The sequence below is a fragment of the Phocoena sinus genome, chromosome 5, assembly GCF_008692025.1.
Source record: "Phocoena sinus isolate mPhoSin1 chromosome 5, mPhoSin1.pri, whole genome shotgun sequence".
Taxonomy (NCBI): domain Eukaryota; kingdom Metazoa; phylum Chordata; class Mammalia; order Artiodactyla; family Phocoenidae; genus Phocoena; species Phocoena sinus.
This window is the reverse complement of record NC_045767.1, coordinates 121,612,375-121,629,534: the sequence shown is the minus strand read 5'-3', so window position 1 is coordinate 121,629,534 and position 17,160 is coordinate 121,612,375.

Genomic DNA, 17,160 nt, shown 5'->3' with positions numbered 1-17,160 from the left:
GTAATGGGTTCACTGATCTCAATGTGAATAGTGGAAACCTTAGATTTGTAGAGGATGTTTAGTAGCAATTAACTGTCAGAGACAAGGTGGGTGCTATAATAAGCCACAGGGTTTGAATGATAATCATAAATTTGGATCTGAGGGGTCTGTGACAATGCTGATTTGATGAGGAAGTCCCTAGTAATGAAATAGATGGCAGCCTACTAATGGGCTGTTTGACATATGTAAGTGGAAAAATTCTTGGCCCACAGTACAGAAACCTAACTTGAATCTTTGAGGTGAACTTCATGCCTTCTATCCATTTTCTAAATCTAAATTGATTCATATACCTGAAGTCTCTTAACTGAGGGGTAGTCCATGTCCCTTTGAGGAAAGACATTGTAATATGGACTTATCAATCCTGTAAATCTCATCCCAAGACTTCCCTGGCAGCTCTGAAATAATTTATTATGGTGACTGTGCACTGAGAAAATGATAAATGCCCACACTCCCTGGGGGTTATTTTTGTCTATGAACTGAAGTGAATCCCCTAAGACTAAAAATTGCTTTTGTCCTAATAAGCAGGGGCTCACAGAAACCAAGAAGAGATGAAATCTTGGCTCACATCTAATAGTAGTTCTCAGAAGACTGGGGATAAATACTACAATTAACTCCTTATCTAGAAAGTTTAGGAGAATTAATTTGTTTAAGAAGAGACAAAGTTCCCATATTGGTACACTGACCTATGAAGTGGGGGACGTTATGATAGAAAAGATCAATAGAAACCCCTGAAATGGGCTCCCCTGCTCCACCAATAAGATGATGAACCAAAACAATATCTCATTTCTGAGGACATTCTAAAGATTAGTGTCACTATCAAAATTTTAAGAAATGAAATCATGGCTATGCTTACCACATATTACTGAACATGCCTATTTGGTTGGTGCAAAAGCCAGATAGATGTATCATGGAGAATAATAGTAAACTATAGCAAACTTAATCATGTGGTGATTATATTTGCAGCTGTATTATCATTCCATTTCAATCAGTGAGGAAAATCAGAAGCAGTTCGCATTTACATGGCAGGGACTACAGTATACAGTTACTGTTTGGTCCAGGTGCTATGTCAACTCCCCTGCTCTACGTTATAATATAATCCAGATGGACTTTGATCACCTTATTTCACTAAACATCTTACTCGCCTACTACATAAAGGTGACATTGCTAACTGTGTCTGGTAAGTAGGAAGCAGCAAGCACTCTAGATATCTTAATAAGACATATGCATTGTAGAAAGCAGGAATGAAAACTATAAAATTTCAGGATCTGAAATACGAGTGGTCCAGTAGGCATAATGTGACCTCCTTTCTGAAGTAAGGGGCAAGTTGCTACACCTTACACAAAACTCATCACTTAGAAAAAGGACCAGTTAGGATTTTGCAGGCAATGCATATATTTGAGTATGATCCTACTACCTATGTATTGGTAATTTATAAGGTTACAGGTTTTGAGAGGGAAAACTATAGCAAGAATGGGCTCTGTAGCAAGTCTAGATTGCAAATACAGGCTGTTCTGATATCTGGGCCTCATAATACAGGACACATGAATAAAGGACGTATTTGTGGCAGACAGAGATGCTCTTTGAGCCTCTGGCAAATTCAATAGGAAAATCAACAGCACAGATACCCAGGTTTCTGGAATAAGGCCACGTCCTTCCTTACTGACAACTATTTTCCATTTGAAAAGCAGCTCCTGGCTTGCCACCAGACACTAAATACTTGACCATGGAAAGTAAAATGACTATGCAATCTGAACTTCCCATTATATCTGAAGTACTATTTGAGCCACAGAAATTAACACTGGACATAAACAATAATTTTATACTATAATTGAAGTAGCATACACAAGTCCAGTCCTAAGCATATTCAATCAACTGCAGAAGCTCAGACTCAGTATTGTACCTGCTTCTACTGCTTTGCCATCGTTCCCTCATTCACATGTATGGCTTCATGGAGAGTTCAAAATGACTAGTTAATTGTGGAAGCAAAAGCATGGACCTGATTTAGGGATAGATCTGCATGCTTTGCTGGCACCAGCTGAAGAAGGATGGACTTTGCTGAACACTCACGCTCAATGGTGACCCTGAAAGACAGTATGATGGAGTTATTATCACTCCATGATAATACAACAGCTGATGGGACTTCATGTGTCTCCTGAGATAAGAATATATATTTTTCAACTAATGAAGGACAAGAACGAGTGGTGAGGGACAAAGCACATAGGCTGTGCTGAATCTCTCTCATATGAAACTGCAAATCAACTTTTCCCCTTCTGAATTTCCATCTCTGCCCAGGGAGACTGATTAGCATGGTTATGTCACAAGCTTCTTCAACATTCAGCTGAGCAAGGCCAGTAGGGACCACAGGCAGATCAGAACTAGAGGGAGGTCGATGTGTCGATTTCCATGGCTCTTTTCTTGTGAGTTCACTTTAAACTAGCTGTGTCTCTTGACTCAAGATCACTATTTATTTCAAGGTAACTATTTCTACATGATTCTCCCCTTTCATGATCTGGTAACTAGTCCCTCCCTTGTCCTTTTAGGCATATGGGTGATGACAGTACTGTTCTTCCCAACTCTGAGTTAACACACAACCCTCGTGTTCCGATCCATCCTACCTACACCTTTGTAAATAGAATCTTCGTTTTAAAAAATCCTCTAAAATTTTCCAATTTGAGAGTACCATCTGTTTCCTATTGGGAAATACACCTCATGCAGTCATCTTTCCTCTCAGCTACACACTGTTTACTATTTAGAGCTCATGCGTTTGCAAGTGACAAAAATATTCCAGCTAACCTTGCTTAAGCTAAAAAGCATAGGAAGTTATTAGCTTGCATCGCTAGAAAGCCCAAGGGGTAGCAGTTCTGTCTCCAGGCATGGTTGAATCCAAGAGCTCACATGATATTGACAGGGCTCTCTCCTCTTGGCTCTACTTCGTGTTCCTTTTTAAGCAAGTCCTTTCCACAAGGTGACAAATATGGACGCTGGCAGTTCTGGTTTATAGTGGCTTCACAGGTTGCGATCCCAGAAAAAAGAGCATGAGAGATAGTGCAAGTGTCCTAACGCCTGTCGTGATGTGATTCCAATGGTGAACTGCTGGGTGTAGCTGAGGTTGCTTCCCTGGCTGTCTCATTGGCAGTCACATATGAATAAATGAACAAATCCACTGCCGTTTGACCGAGGAGTGGCTGTGAATAGAAAAGAACATTGCCTGACTCAGAGGAGTACCATCTCTCAATCCTCAATTAGAGCTCATCCTCTTTGAAGTAGTATAGACTTGAAAACAAGGAAGGATGCTGATAATAGAGTGACTAGGGCAAACTAAAGGCCAGCTTCTGTTTTGACTGGAATGCTCTTCTTGCTAGAATGTGGCATCACTTGTCTGCCTCAGAAGAAAAGCTGATTCAGCAAATCCATTTGGAATGGCCTCTCAGCCTCCATCTGATTGCCAAGTTCAATAATATTGTAAGGGATTCCCTTGGGTAAACAGTGAAGTAGATTTGTTCTAAGGACTTTATAGAAGGCAAAAAAGCCTTTTGGCAATGTTGCATTTCTTCTTTGGCAACCCATGCTGCAGATATGACTTGGAGCAGTTTGTGTGAGCCGTTGGGATGAAGAGAACTGGAAGGGAGCAAAGCTTGTCTAGGATGGAGCGTGTACTCCACCCTCTGTAATACAGAATAGATAACACAGCTAGATTATAGTAGCAGAGGGAACAGACAGGTAGGATGGAGTGAGCCCCTGAAGGGAAGAGTCCCCATTAACGTAATTAGTAGAGCCATGGAAAACCTTGGGGGTTTCTTATTAAAGTACAACGTGAGAGTGGCAGGCGTGGAAAATAGCTTTGGCCATGGTGTTAACAGACTGGCAGGAAAGAGGTTATTACTGTCCAAGAAAGGAGTGCTGGGGGGTCTAGACATGGGAGTAAACAGTTTATTGGAGAGAAAGTAAGACAGAGAGGTAAAGAAATTGCTCTCTGCTGCAAACAAAATAATATGTGCTAAGAAATAGTAGACAGAACTCATTTGCCTCTTAAATTCTTGTTTGTACACATCAAGCCAGGAATCAAAGTCCTATAGAAAGACACATTGCATCTTTCATAGAACATATAACATTTTGTGACTGGAGCTTTTAGCATCCTTTACTCAACAGATTTTTGTTAAATTCTTTATTGACTACTATGTATTTAGTACCTACTAGGACAGGTAGTGTAATAATACAATAGAAAAATATGGGTTTTGGTGTCTGGTAGGATGGGTTTTAAATACCTATTCTGTCACTTACTGGCTTTGTGCTTTTGGCCAAATATCTGAACTTCCTGTGTTAAAGGCAGAACACAATTGCTACCTCATAGGATTGCTGTGGATATTAAATTAGATAGTGCATACAAAGTGGTTGGTACAATAATCACTCAACAAATGGTTGTTGATAGTATTACTGATTCCTTAATGAAAAAGGAACTGTTAGAACCAGAATGGCATCATAGTTAGTTGCTATGTATATCAATGTTTATTCCCACTTCTCTTTCCCCACAACCATAAATTATTTGAACAAACTGAGCCTGTTAAAGTTCAACACTTTTTACTTTCGTAGCCTTGTTAGGAAAGGAGTTTGTGGCTTCTCCGTGGTGTAGCTTAATCCCCCATTGGGATCAAAAGGTGGTATATACTTTGTCTGTCAATCTGGCTCACAGACTTCACCAGAGGAGACGTAGACTACCTCTGCTAAGAAAAATAGCTGTAGTGTGAAATTTCTGGTTGCCAGCATGGTTGTGTTCCTATTCATCCCAATAGCTCAATATTTTCATTGTGTATTTAAATGTCAGTGTAGCTTAACCTCTTGGATCTCCCCTCTTTTTGCCACCAGATAAGCCACTGGTGCAGAACTTGTTGTTTTTTATTGCTGTTGTTGTTGTTACATTAGCAGATGAGAGGGGCACATTTAAATGGCATATTTGTGCCCTTATTTTAACGGAGTGAGTTAGCTAGGAGGATGGTGCTACAGCAACTGGTTACACAAGTGTGCCGGTAGGAGAAAACTTCTGAGTTAGGGGAAAGTGTCTCTTTTTTTAACTTTCATGCACACTATTTAAAACATGGTTACAGCAAATTGTTTCCCCCTTTGCTATTGGTATCTCAAGATAGTTTTTCAGTTTAAAATTTGACTTATTGAAATCACATTTTGAAAGTTGGAACTTAGAATCGAATATAAGAAAACGCTTTTCTTGATCATTTTTTAATCAGAGAAAGTATATGGTGGCTGCTGTTCATGGATTATTCATTTTGGAAATTATCTGTTTGCTTTTTGCTCTTTCTAATTCAGAACTATGTATCCTGCTTTCATTTTCTTCTCAGTTACTTTGTACTTACAACTTCTTTCTGATTTTCCTAGGTATATAAAAGAGAAATCTTGAGGTGTGCATAAGAGGAACACCAAACAGGGGCACAGTTATGTAGAGCAGAAAGGCCTCATTAAAATTATATTGTTGTTTTTTAAGTTACTTAAAAATCAATAATGACCTTTTAAAACTCAGAACATTTTTTGGTTTTAATTAATACTTTTATGTCTTTGTTTAAAACCTCCATGCTGGACATTTTCAGGTTGCAGTGAAGAGAGGCATGCTCAGGGTATCAAAGGTCACAGTGTTTATGGGGAAAAGATGTCGAAGCGAACGCAAAATCACTAGAGTTCTTGTGACCTGATTCTTGGTCAGATTTCAGGAACTGGTGCCTGTAAATCTTCCATCACTATGGTGTCTCAGATACTTCATCTCTATTTCTATTACTTCTCCTTCTCCTGCCATTAAGGACCAACTGACCCTGTGAAACTCAAACTTTGTGAGTTTAATCCTGTGAAGACAGGCTGTGGGATGGAAACTGCAAGAGGAGATATGGTTTGATGCCCTTTGTGAACACCTCTTCTGCATCAAAAAACCTGGTTCACCTGTAGTTCAGGTGCCATTCTTTGGTCCAATCAGCTGTGGCCAGAAGAGCAGGATTACGTACGTAAGGCATGAGATCACATGCCTGAAGGGCCATCTGGTACAACTTATGGTGTCTTATGCCTATTACCTCTTTCTTAGCAAAGGACACACGGTCATGGCAAATGTTCAAAGCAAGATAAAGTCCTCTTCAGTGTATGTCGTAACTCGAAATGCAGAATCTAGAAATTTCCAAGAACTTAAAACACATACCCTTCTTCACACCCATTAGATGACTGCTATTAAAAAACCAGAAAATAGGGCTTCCCTGGTGGCGCAGTGGTTGAGAGTCCGCCTGCCGATGCAGGGGACACGGGTTCGTGCCCCGGTCTGGGAAGATCCCACATGCCGTGGAGCGGTTGGGCCCGTGAGCCATGGCCGCTGAGCCTGCGCGTCCGGAGCCTGTGCTCCGCAACGGGAGAGGCCACAACACTGAGAGGCCCGCGTACGGCAAAAAAAAAAAAAAAACCAGAAAATAACAAGTGTTGGCAAGGATGTGGAGAAACTGGAACCATTGTGCACTGTTGTTGGGAATGTAAGATGGTGCAGCTCCTGTGGAAAACAATGTGATGGTTCCTCAGAAGATTAAAACTAGGACTGCCATATGATTCAGCAGTTCCACTTCTGGGTATATATACAAGAGAACTGAGAACAGAAGCTCAGAGATATCTGTGCACTCATGTTCATAGCAGCACTATGCACTTCCACTAAAAGGTGGAAGAAACCCAAGTGTTCGTCAATGGCTGAGTAGATAAGCAATAGAATATTATTCAGCCTCAAAACTAAAGGAACTTCTGACACATGCTACAACATGGATGAAACTTGAGGATATTATGCTAAGCGAAATAAGCCAGTCGTAAAAGGACAGTACTGTACCATTGCACTTCTATGAGCTACCTACAGTAGTCAGATTCATAGACAGAGGTAGTAGGATGGTGGTTGCCAGGGTCTGGTGGAAGGGGAGAAGAATGAAGAGCTATTATGTAACGGAGGCAGAATTTCACCTTCACAAGATGAAAAGATTTCTGGAGATGGATGGTGGTGATGGTTGAACAACAATGTGAATGTAGTTAATGCCACTGAACTATGCTCCTGAAAATAGTTAAGATGGTAAATTTTATGTAAAACATTTTTGAAATGGCAAAATACCCCACACACATCCAAAAGACACTGGAGTCACACATGTGCACGTGCACGCGTGTGTGCGCACACTCCCCCCCCACACACACACACTATCACACCTGTGGAAGAGTTAGCTCGGAGTAGTGGTAACGTGGGCAGACCAGTCTATAATCAGGCCGCCTGGGCTCAAATACTGCCTCTAGCATCTGACAGCTGTATGTCCCTAGACGACTTAACCTCTCTGGGCTTCAGTTTCTTCATCTGTGAAACAAGGATAACGCGATTTAACTCATGAGGAAAATCATGAGGATTACTTGAATTAATACAGCCTTTAGAATAATCTCAGGAACATGCCATGTGCTCAGGAAATGATAGCTGTTCTTACTATTTGGGCGTGCATAAAATGCAATACTTTATTGAGTATATCAAAGATGGGTGACTTTGGCAAGCGCAAATTCTTTTACAATCTGAAATAAGGAATTTCTAATAGAAGGTACTAATATCCTAAATGTGAAAGAACAAAAGCTCTTTGTTTTGGGAACATAATGGTTTTGTTTCTTTAGGTCAGAGATGTCCGCGAATAAACCCACATATTGTATTCTAAGTAAACATTGTCTTTTGCTTGTAATTATTTTCAGTGTTGCCATTCTCTTAAAGAAAATGTATTTCTACATTGGATATTTTGCTTTCTCAGTTTCAGACAATAGAATTTTTGCTAGCTTTTCTCTCTCAGTTTTTCTGGGTTTGTATTTATTGTAGAATGATTTAGTGAGCTTCTGAAACATGGCTGGGCATATCTAATTTTGCAAACCAGACTAGGCTAGACACAGAGGGATCATATTTGCATAATGGTCACAGTACAGCTAAACTTAAAGCATTTTCCTTTGTATAACAATGACATTCAAATCATTATGCTGCTCAGAAAATAGCAGTAAACTAACCCAGTCAGGTGTCCTAGTTTAATATAACACACTGTGGTCCTTTTCTCCCTCAACATACCTAATGAGTATTCTGTTTTTCCAGTTTTTCATGTCACAATCCACATAGGGCATTTCAAATGATTATGTGTGTGTGTGTGCTAGTTTGTGTATAGGAGAGTCTTGTTTGAAAAAAATATTTTGTTTTCCTGATTTGTTTTTATTTCTATTGCAATTATTTTCTCAATCTGTATTCTTTTTAAAAAACTTAATTTAATTAATTTATTTTTATACAGCAGGTTCTTATTAGTTATCTATTTTATACATATTAGTATATACATGTCAATCCCAATCTCCCAATTCATCCCACCACCACCCCCTCCCCCCGATGCTTTCCCCCCTTGGTGTCCATACGTTTGTTCTCTACATCTGTGTCCCTATTTCTGTCTTGCAAACTGGTTCATCTGTACCATTTTTCTAGGTTCCACATATATACATTAATATATGATACTTGTTTTTTTCTTTCTGACTTACTTCACTCTGTATGACAGTCTCTAGGTCCATCCACGTCTCTACAAATGACCCAGTTTCGTTCCTTTTTATGGCTGAGTAATATTCCATTGTATATATGTATCACATCTTCTTTATCCATTCATCTGTCAATGGGCATTTAGGTTGCTTCTATGACCTGGCTATTGTAAATAGAGCTGCAATGAACATTGGGGTGCATGTGTCTTTTTGAATTGTGGTTTTTCTTAGGTTATATGCCCAGTAGTGGGATTGCTGGGTCATATGGTAATTCTATTTTGAGTTTTTTAAGGAACCTCCATACAGTTCTCCATAGTGGCTGTATCAATTTACATTCCCACCAACAGGGCAGGAGGGTTCCCTTTTCTCCACACCCTCTCCAGCATGTGTTGTTTGTAGATTTTCTGATGATGCCCATTCTAATTGGTGTGAGGTGACACCTCACTGTAGTTTTGTCTCAATCTGTATTCTTATTGATGCATTTAAATGATTTTTAAAAGCTTAGTAAATATGCATATATGACCAGTAACAACAGCAGTTTGTGTCAGTGTATACAATGGTTTTAGAATAAGTGTCATGTGATTTCAAAATTTTCATTTTAGTTAGATATATTGAGAATACAGATATTGTCCTGGCTACCACAATGTCGTGTTTTTCAATGGTATATGGAAAAATCTAAAATTATAGATTTCTGTTGTATTCTTTTTTTCTCTTGAATGATAGTTATGAGCATGAAATTTGGCATCATATAGACCCAGGCCACTTGCTTTGCTATCTGCTATTTGTTTGAATTTGGGGAAATGAGTCTTTCTAACCCTCAGTTTTCCTATTTATAAAGTAGGGTAATAATACCTATCTCTTAGTGTGGTTATTAGGATTAAATGTGAAATCATAGAATATGGCTTCCTTCTCAGGCTGGCTACTCATCATAGTGGCAAGATGGCTAGAAGCAACTCCAGACTTACATCTGACTGGTTAAATAACTATAAAAAAGAGGGCTACAAAAGGCAAAGGACCAATATTCATTTGATTGTCTCAGATGACAGGTTAAAGTCCAATCTCTATGGCCAGAAGAAAGGCATATATGAAATAGTGAGTCTCAGGCCAACTATTTTTCTTCAGTTTTTTTTTCTTTTAAGCTGCACTGAAGTGTAATCTACATGTGATAAAAATCACCCATTCTATCATACCATTTGATGAGTTTTGATAAATGTATACTATTGTGGAATTGCCCACCACCAGATCAAGGTATAAAACATTTTCATCATCTCAACAGGTTCCTCTGTGCCTCTTATAGTCAAGTCCCTAGCCCCAGCTCCTGTCCATCAATGATATATTTTTTGTCACTATTGTTTTGTCATTTTCTAGAATTTCATGAATTAGATAATTTCATGAATTCGATTGTTTCATGATTTCTGATGAATTGAATCAAACAGTTTTTTTTTTTTATGTGGTACCCGGGCCTCTCACTGTTGCAGCCTCTCCCGTTGTGGAGCACAGGCTCCGGACGCGCAGGCTCAGCAGCCATGGCTCACGGGCCCAGCCGCTCCGCGGCATGTGGGATCTTCCACGGACCAGGGCACGAACCCGTGTCCCCTGCATCGGCAGGCGGACTCTCAACCACTGCGCCATCAGGGAAGCCCTCAAACAGTTTTTTATGTCTCCTTTCTTTCATTTAGCATTCTAAATGCTTTTCAGATTAATCCATACTGCTGCCTATGTAAGTAATTTCTTTCTTTTCACATCTGGGTGGTAATCCATTCTATGGATATGGCACTATTTGCTTTTCCATCACTATTTGACCAATTTGGGTTGTTTCCAGTGTTTAGCTACTACGAACAAAGCTGGTATGAATGTCTATGACAAGTCTTGATGTAGATGTATGGTTATTTTTTTTTGGCAGGGGAGGAAAACCTAGGAGTGGGACTTCTGGGTCATGTAATATGTATTTAATTTTATGTGAAACTGCTGGACTGTTTTCCAAAGTTGTACTTTTTTTTCCTTCTAACCAGTGATATATGAGAATTTCAGTTGCTGCACATCTTTGCCCATAGTACTTGGTATTGTCAATCTTTTAAATTTCAGCTATTGTACTGTGTGTTCTATATCTAGCCTGTGGTTCTCATCGCATTTCCCTAATGACTAGTGATGCTAAGCATCTTACAATATATTTATTTGGTGAAATTTCCTTTTAAATCTTTTCTTCTTTTAAAGATTGTGTCATATGTCTTTCAGTTATTAACTTTTAAGTATTCTCTCTATATTCAGAATGCAACCTCTTTATCAGATACAGGTTTTGCACATATTTTCTCCAAGTCTGTGGTTTGTCTTTTCATCTTAATGATACTTCTTGAAGAGGAAAAATATTTAATTTAATGATATAAGTTATCATTTAAAAAAACATTTCATACTTTTTATATTCTATCAAATCTTTTCCTACTTCCAGGTCACAAAGATTTGTTTTCTATATTTTATTTTGGAATTTAAAAAATTTTATCCATTATGTTTACATCTATAATCCATTTTGAGTTATATGTATATGATGTATTATAAAGATACAGGTTCATCGTTTTGCTTATAGCAATCTAGTGTTCCAACACCATCCAACTCCAGCTTTCTTTTGATTAGTATTAATATGTACATCTTATTATGTCTTTTTCTTATTTGTAAGTGTGTTTCCTGTAGGAAGCATATAGTTGGTTTTGTTTATGTATAATTTGACAATCTCTGTCTTTTAATTGTGGCTTTTATATCATTTATATTTGATCTAATTCTTCCCCTCTTCTTGGCAGTATATCACCTATCATATTTTGAAGGCAGCAATTATTAAAACTTCACATTATGATTATTTCTCCTTACTCTGATTCTAGGCTACAGAGGCAAATTTATACTTAGAATTTTTCATTCGATTGGTTTTCTGCAGGACTATAATGCAACCAGTAAGAACCACTGTAGTCTGCCTAAGAGTTATATTTCTAATTGTCAATCCATTCATTGATATTCCTGGTTACACAGCTGTCTTTGTAACCAGGGTTGGCCCCAGGAAACTATTCCTTTTGAGTGTGCTGATATCCTTTCAGAACTGAGGTTCATGCCTTTAAACATGATGACCCCACTGAGGTCCTGCCACCCTTCGAGGCCCTGAATGGGTGTTCTGCCTTTCCAGATAACTCTCTCCATTTTTGCTCTAACTGAAAAACGAAGTCTGGCTGTAAATGAATGTTTCTTAAAGAGTAGTCTATGGAGCATTTCCATAAGAATCATCTGGGGTATATCTTGTAGTGTAGATTCCTGAACCCAGATTCAGGATAATTGAATTTATCTGTATTTTGACAAGCTCTCTAGGTAGTTTTTGTGCACACTTAAGTTTGAAAACCATCATTCTATATCATGAACTTTGATAACTAAAGCTATTTAGCATGCATCCTCTTAGTTATAATGATATTTATAAATTTTACAAGTGTGTCACTATATTAAAATCTTACAGAGATGATAAACATAGGCAAAATAGATGTTAAAGCATTGAAATTTAAAATAAATTAAAATGGAGTTTCTAATATTTTATACCTATCTTCCAATGGTCATTTGTATCCACTCACTTTGCAGACCCCTGTTCTAAACCTTGGGGGAGCTGGGTTGGCTGAGGTCTATTTTCAATAATGTTATATAAAAGAACTAACACAAATGCTCCAAATAAATTATTGGAGTGTTGATTCTCAACCATGATAATACCCAGCCTAATTAAATATGAATCTAGGATGGGACTCAGGCATAAGTTATTTTTTGTTTTTGTTTTTTTGTAGTACGCGAGCCTCTCACTATTGTGGTCTCTCCCGTTGTGGAGTACAGGCTCCAGACGCGCAGGCTCAGCGGCCATGGCTCACAGGCCCAGCCGCTCCGCGGCATGTGGGATATTCCACGGACCAGGGCACGAACCCGTGTCCCCTGCATCGGCAGGCGGACTCTCAACCACTGCGCCACCAGGGAAGCCCAGGCATAAGTATTTTTAAAGGTTCCTACATCATCCCAATGTGCAAAAGGTTGAAGATGATGCGGTTAGAGCAATGCTTCTTAAACTTTAGCATGCATGGGAATCACCTGGAGAGCTTGCTAAAGTATGAATTCTTTGGCTCCACTTGCAGATAGGTCTAGGTGGGGCTGATTTTTGTGTTTTTAACAAGCTCCCAGGTGAAGCTGATGTCATTGGTCCGTGGGCTACACTCAGTTAAACTGTATTATGGTGATGGTACAGCCTCTCTAAACTTTCAGACAGGTCTTCACCTCTGATAATATCGTCTAATTTTAGTAATTAAAAACTTAGATTCAGGGCTTCCCTGGTGGTGCAGTGGTTGAGAGTCCGCCTGCCAATGCAGGGGACATGGGTTCGTGCCCTGGTCCGTGGAAGATCCCACATGCCACGGAGCAGCTGGGCCCGTGAGCCATGGCCTCTGAGCCTGCGTGTCCGGAGCCTGTGCTCCGCAAAGGGAGAGGCCACAACAGTGAGAGGCCCACGTACAAAAAAATAAAAACAAAAAAACTTAGATTCATCCTATGCCTACATTAATTAATTGTTCTTTTGAGAAGAAAATATTACTTAAAAACAGTTTAATCATAGGCTCTACCTTACATATTTGAGAAAGACCAATTATCACTAACTGTATACTAGGTCATCCTCACCATATATTCTGTGACCTAAATTAGCATCATGGCCATATCATCTTGGCCATATGATGACCAGGACATATCAACAAGTTTATTAGCCTACTTTTCCTCCTTTACTGAAATTTTTGTTTAATATCATATATTCTTGATATAAATGGGGCCTGATTCCTATGATTAAAGGTCCTTCGTTTTTCTGGATTTAGTCTTTGGACTTCATTGTACCATTTCTCAAATTGCAAAAATAGTCCTAGAGGGGAAATAGGAGTGAGGAGACTTAGTTCTAGTCTCACTTTGCCATTAATTTTTAAATCTAAAAAATCTCATTTTAAACTTATTGAGCCTCATTTTCTTCATCTATAAAATAAGGAGTTGGACAAAATGAATATTTCTAAGTTCTTTTCCAGTTCTAAAATTGTCTTCTCTATAATTTTGTGATATACCAGACCCAGAGCAAAAAGATATTTATTCTGTGATTATATGTTGGTTCAATAATTCAGTACATTAAAAAAAAAGTAGTTAAAATACCTAGCTTTCTGGAGTTTTAGCTTTTCAGCTTTTAGGGCAGAACAAATGCAATTAAAATGGGAATAGTTCCATAGTGGCTTTGCTTGATCCAGCTGTGGCTAGGAAACCTCTCCACAGAATCTACTTGAAATGATAAAAATCATGAGTTTCAGACTTCCTTGGCAAAACAAAAGGACTCTGTTGTGCTGGTAGAAATTGTGTTCTTCCGTAAAATAGTCTATGTGACAAATAAAGTAACTTGATAACATTATTGCCAGATTCAAAAAAATAAGATTAGTGATTTTTAATAAGGGTACAAACTGGAACTTCTAATCTGTTAGCGCCATATGGCTGTTGGGTATTTGACAGTAACTTATGGCAAGGGAGAATTAAAAAGGTGGGATTTAGTTTATCACTGATTTGAAGGATTAACAACCTAGTAACACAGTGATTGGAGAAAAATTAGAAACATTTTAGATTTTTTTTTTAAAAAGCAGATTATAGAACTCACTCTTAATTACTCAATAATTCCACATCTGGATATATTTCCTAAGGAAATCATTAGAAGCATGGTAAAAACTGCATTCATGAAGACATTGAAGTAGGTTTATATACACATACAATAGGAAAATACTGGATGCAGCCTGATGTCCAATAATAGAGCAGTTAAGTGGATTATTTCATCCATAGGATTGAATAATATGAAGACGTAAACCAAATTGTAATAATTACACAAAAACATTGAAAAATAGTTTTAATATGTTAACTGATGAAACCCAAGTTCAGAATATGTACTATAATAATCATGATACAAAATCATGACGTAGAATAGAAAAAGACTCTACAGTTTACAATAGTTATATAAGGATTCTGGGTGCCTTTTCCCTTTACTATTCTTACTTTCCATAATGTTTATGTGTTACCTTTATATCACAGGGGCTAAGAGTACAAACTTTGCAGCCATATGCCTGTGTTCAAACCTGGCTCCGCTTCTCAACACCTGGGTGAATTTGAAAAAGTTATTAACCCCTCCTGTCAGTTTGCTCATTTATAAAATGGGTATAATTTTAGTGACTTCTTCATAGGTTGTCAAGATTTAATGAATTACATATAAAATCTCTTAGATCAGAGGATATGGCATCTGGCAAGCTTTATGTAAGTGTTTGCCATTTATCATTGTTGAAAATAATGTGTGTTGTTTCATCTATAATATTGATATCTATGGATAGAAATATCCAGATTTTCTTTCTAAATTTAATGAGTATAAAAGTTCATTTCTTGGGGAGACCTTCAAGATGTCGGGGGAGCAAGACGTGGTGATCATCTTCCTCTCCACAAATACATCAGAAATACATCTACACGTGGAACAACCCCTACAGAACACCTACTGAACGCTGGCAGAAGACCTCAGACCTCCCAAAAGGCAAGAAACTCCTCGCGTACCTGGGTAGGGCAAAAGAAAAAAGAATAAACAGAGACAAAGGAATAGGGACGGGCCATCGCCAGTGGGAGGGAGTGGGGAAGGAGGAAAGGTTTCCACACACTAGGAAGCCCCTTCGCGGGCGGAGACTGCGGGTGGCGGAGGAGGGAAGCTTCGGCACCGCGGAGGAGAGCGCAGCTACAGGGGTGCAGAGGGCAAAGCGGAGAGATTCCCACACAGAGGATCAGGGCCGACCGGCACTCACCAGCCCGAGAGGCTTGTCTGCTCACCCGTCGGGCCGGGCGGGGCTGGGAGCTGAGGCTCGGGCTTCGGTCGGATCCAGGGGAGAGGACTGGGGTTGGCAGCGTGAGCACAGCCTGAAGGGGTTAGTGCACTGCGGCTAGCCGGGAGGGAGTCCGGGGAAAAGTCTGGACCTGCTGAAGAGGCAAGGGACTTTTTCTTCCCTCTTCGTTTCCTGGTGCGCGAGGAGAGGGGATTAAGAGCGCTGCTTAAAGGAGCTCCAGAGACGGGCAGGAGATGCTAAGGCTGCTGCTGCTGCCACCAAGAAGCCTGTGTGCGAGCACAGGTCACTATCCACATCCCCCTTCCGGGGAGCCTGTGCAGCCCGTCACTGTCAGGGTCCCGGGATCCAGGGACAACTTCCCTGGGAGAACGCAAGGCACGCCTGAGGCTGGTGCAACGTCACGCTGGCCTCTGCCGACGCAGGCCTGCCCCGCACTCCGTGCCCCTCCCTCCCCACGGCCTGAGTGAGCCAGAGCCCCCGAATCAGCGGCTCCTTTAACGCCGTCCTGCCTGAACGAAGAAGAGATGCCCTCCGGCGACCTACACACAGAGGCGGGGCCAAATCCAAAACTGAACCCCTGGGAGCTGTGAGAACAAAGAAGAGAAAGGGAAATCTCTCCCAGCAGCCTCAGAAGCAGCGGATTAAAGCTCCACAGTCAACTTTATGTGCCCTGTATCTGTGGAATACATGAATAGACAACGAATCATCCCAAAATTGAGGTGGTGGACTTTGGGAGCAACTGTAGGCTTGGGGTTTGCTTTCAGTATCTAATTTGTCTCTGGTTTTATGTTTATCTTAGTTTTTAGTATTTAGAGTTTATTATCATTGGTAGATTTGCTTATTGATTTGGTTGCTGTCTTCCTTTATATATATATATATATATATATATATATATATATATGTTTTTCCTTTTTCTCTTTTTGTGAGTGTGTATGTGTATGCTTCTTTGTGTGATTTTGTCTGTATAGCTTTGCTTTTACCATTGGTCCTAGGGTTCTGTCTGTCCGTTTTTGTTTCTTGTTTTTGTATACTTTTTAGAGCTTGTTATCATTAGTAGATTTTCTTGGTTTGGTTGCTCTCTTCTTTCTTTTTTTATTACTTTTAATTTTTTTTCTTTTTAATAAATTAAAAAAATTTTTATTTTAATAACTTTATTTTCCTTTCTTTCTTTCTTCCTTCTTTCCTTCCTTTCTTTCTCTCTCTCTCTCTTTCCTTCCTTCCTCCCTCCCTCCCTCCCTCCCTCCTTTCTCCTTCCTTCCTTCCTTCCTTCCTTCCTTTCTTTCTTTCTTTCTCTCTTTCTTTCTTTCTTTCTCCCTTTCCTTCTGAGCTGTGTGGCTGACAGGGTCTTGGTGCTCCAGTCGGGAGTCAGGCCTGTGCCCTGAGGTGGGAGAGCAGAGTTCAGGACATTGGTTCACCAGAGACCTCCTGGTTCCACGTAATATCAAACGGCAAAAGCTCTCCTAGAGATCTCCATCTCAACACGAAGACTCAGCTCCACTCAACAATCAGCAAGCTACAGTGCTGGGCACCCTATGCCAAGCAACTAGCAAGACAGGAACACAACCCCACCCATTAGCAGAGAGGCTGCCTGAAGTCATAATAAGGTCACAGGCACCCCAAAACACACCACCAGATGTGGTCCTGCGTACCAGAAAGACAAGATCCAGCCTCACCACCAGAACACAGG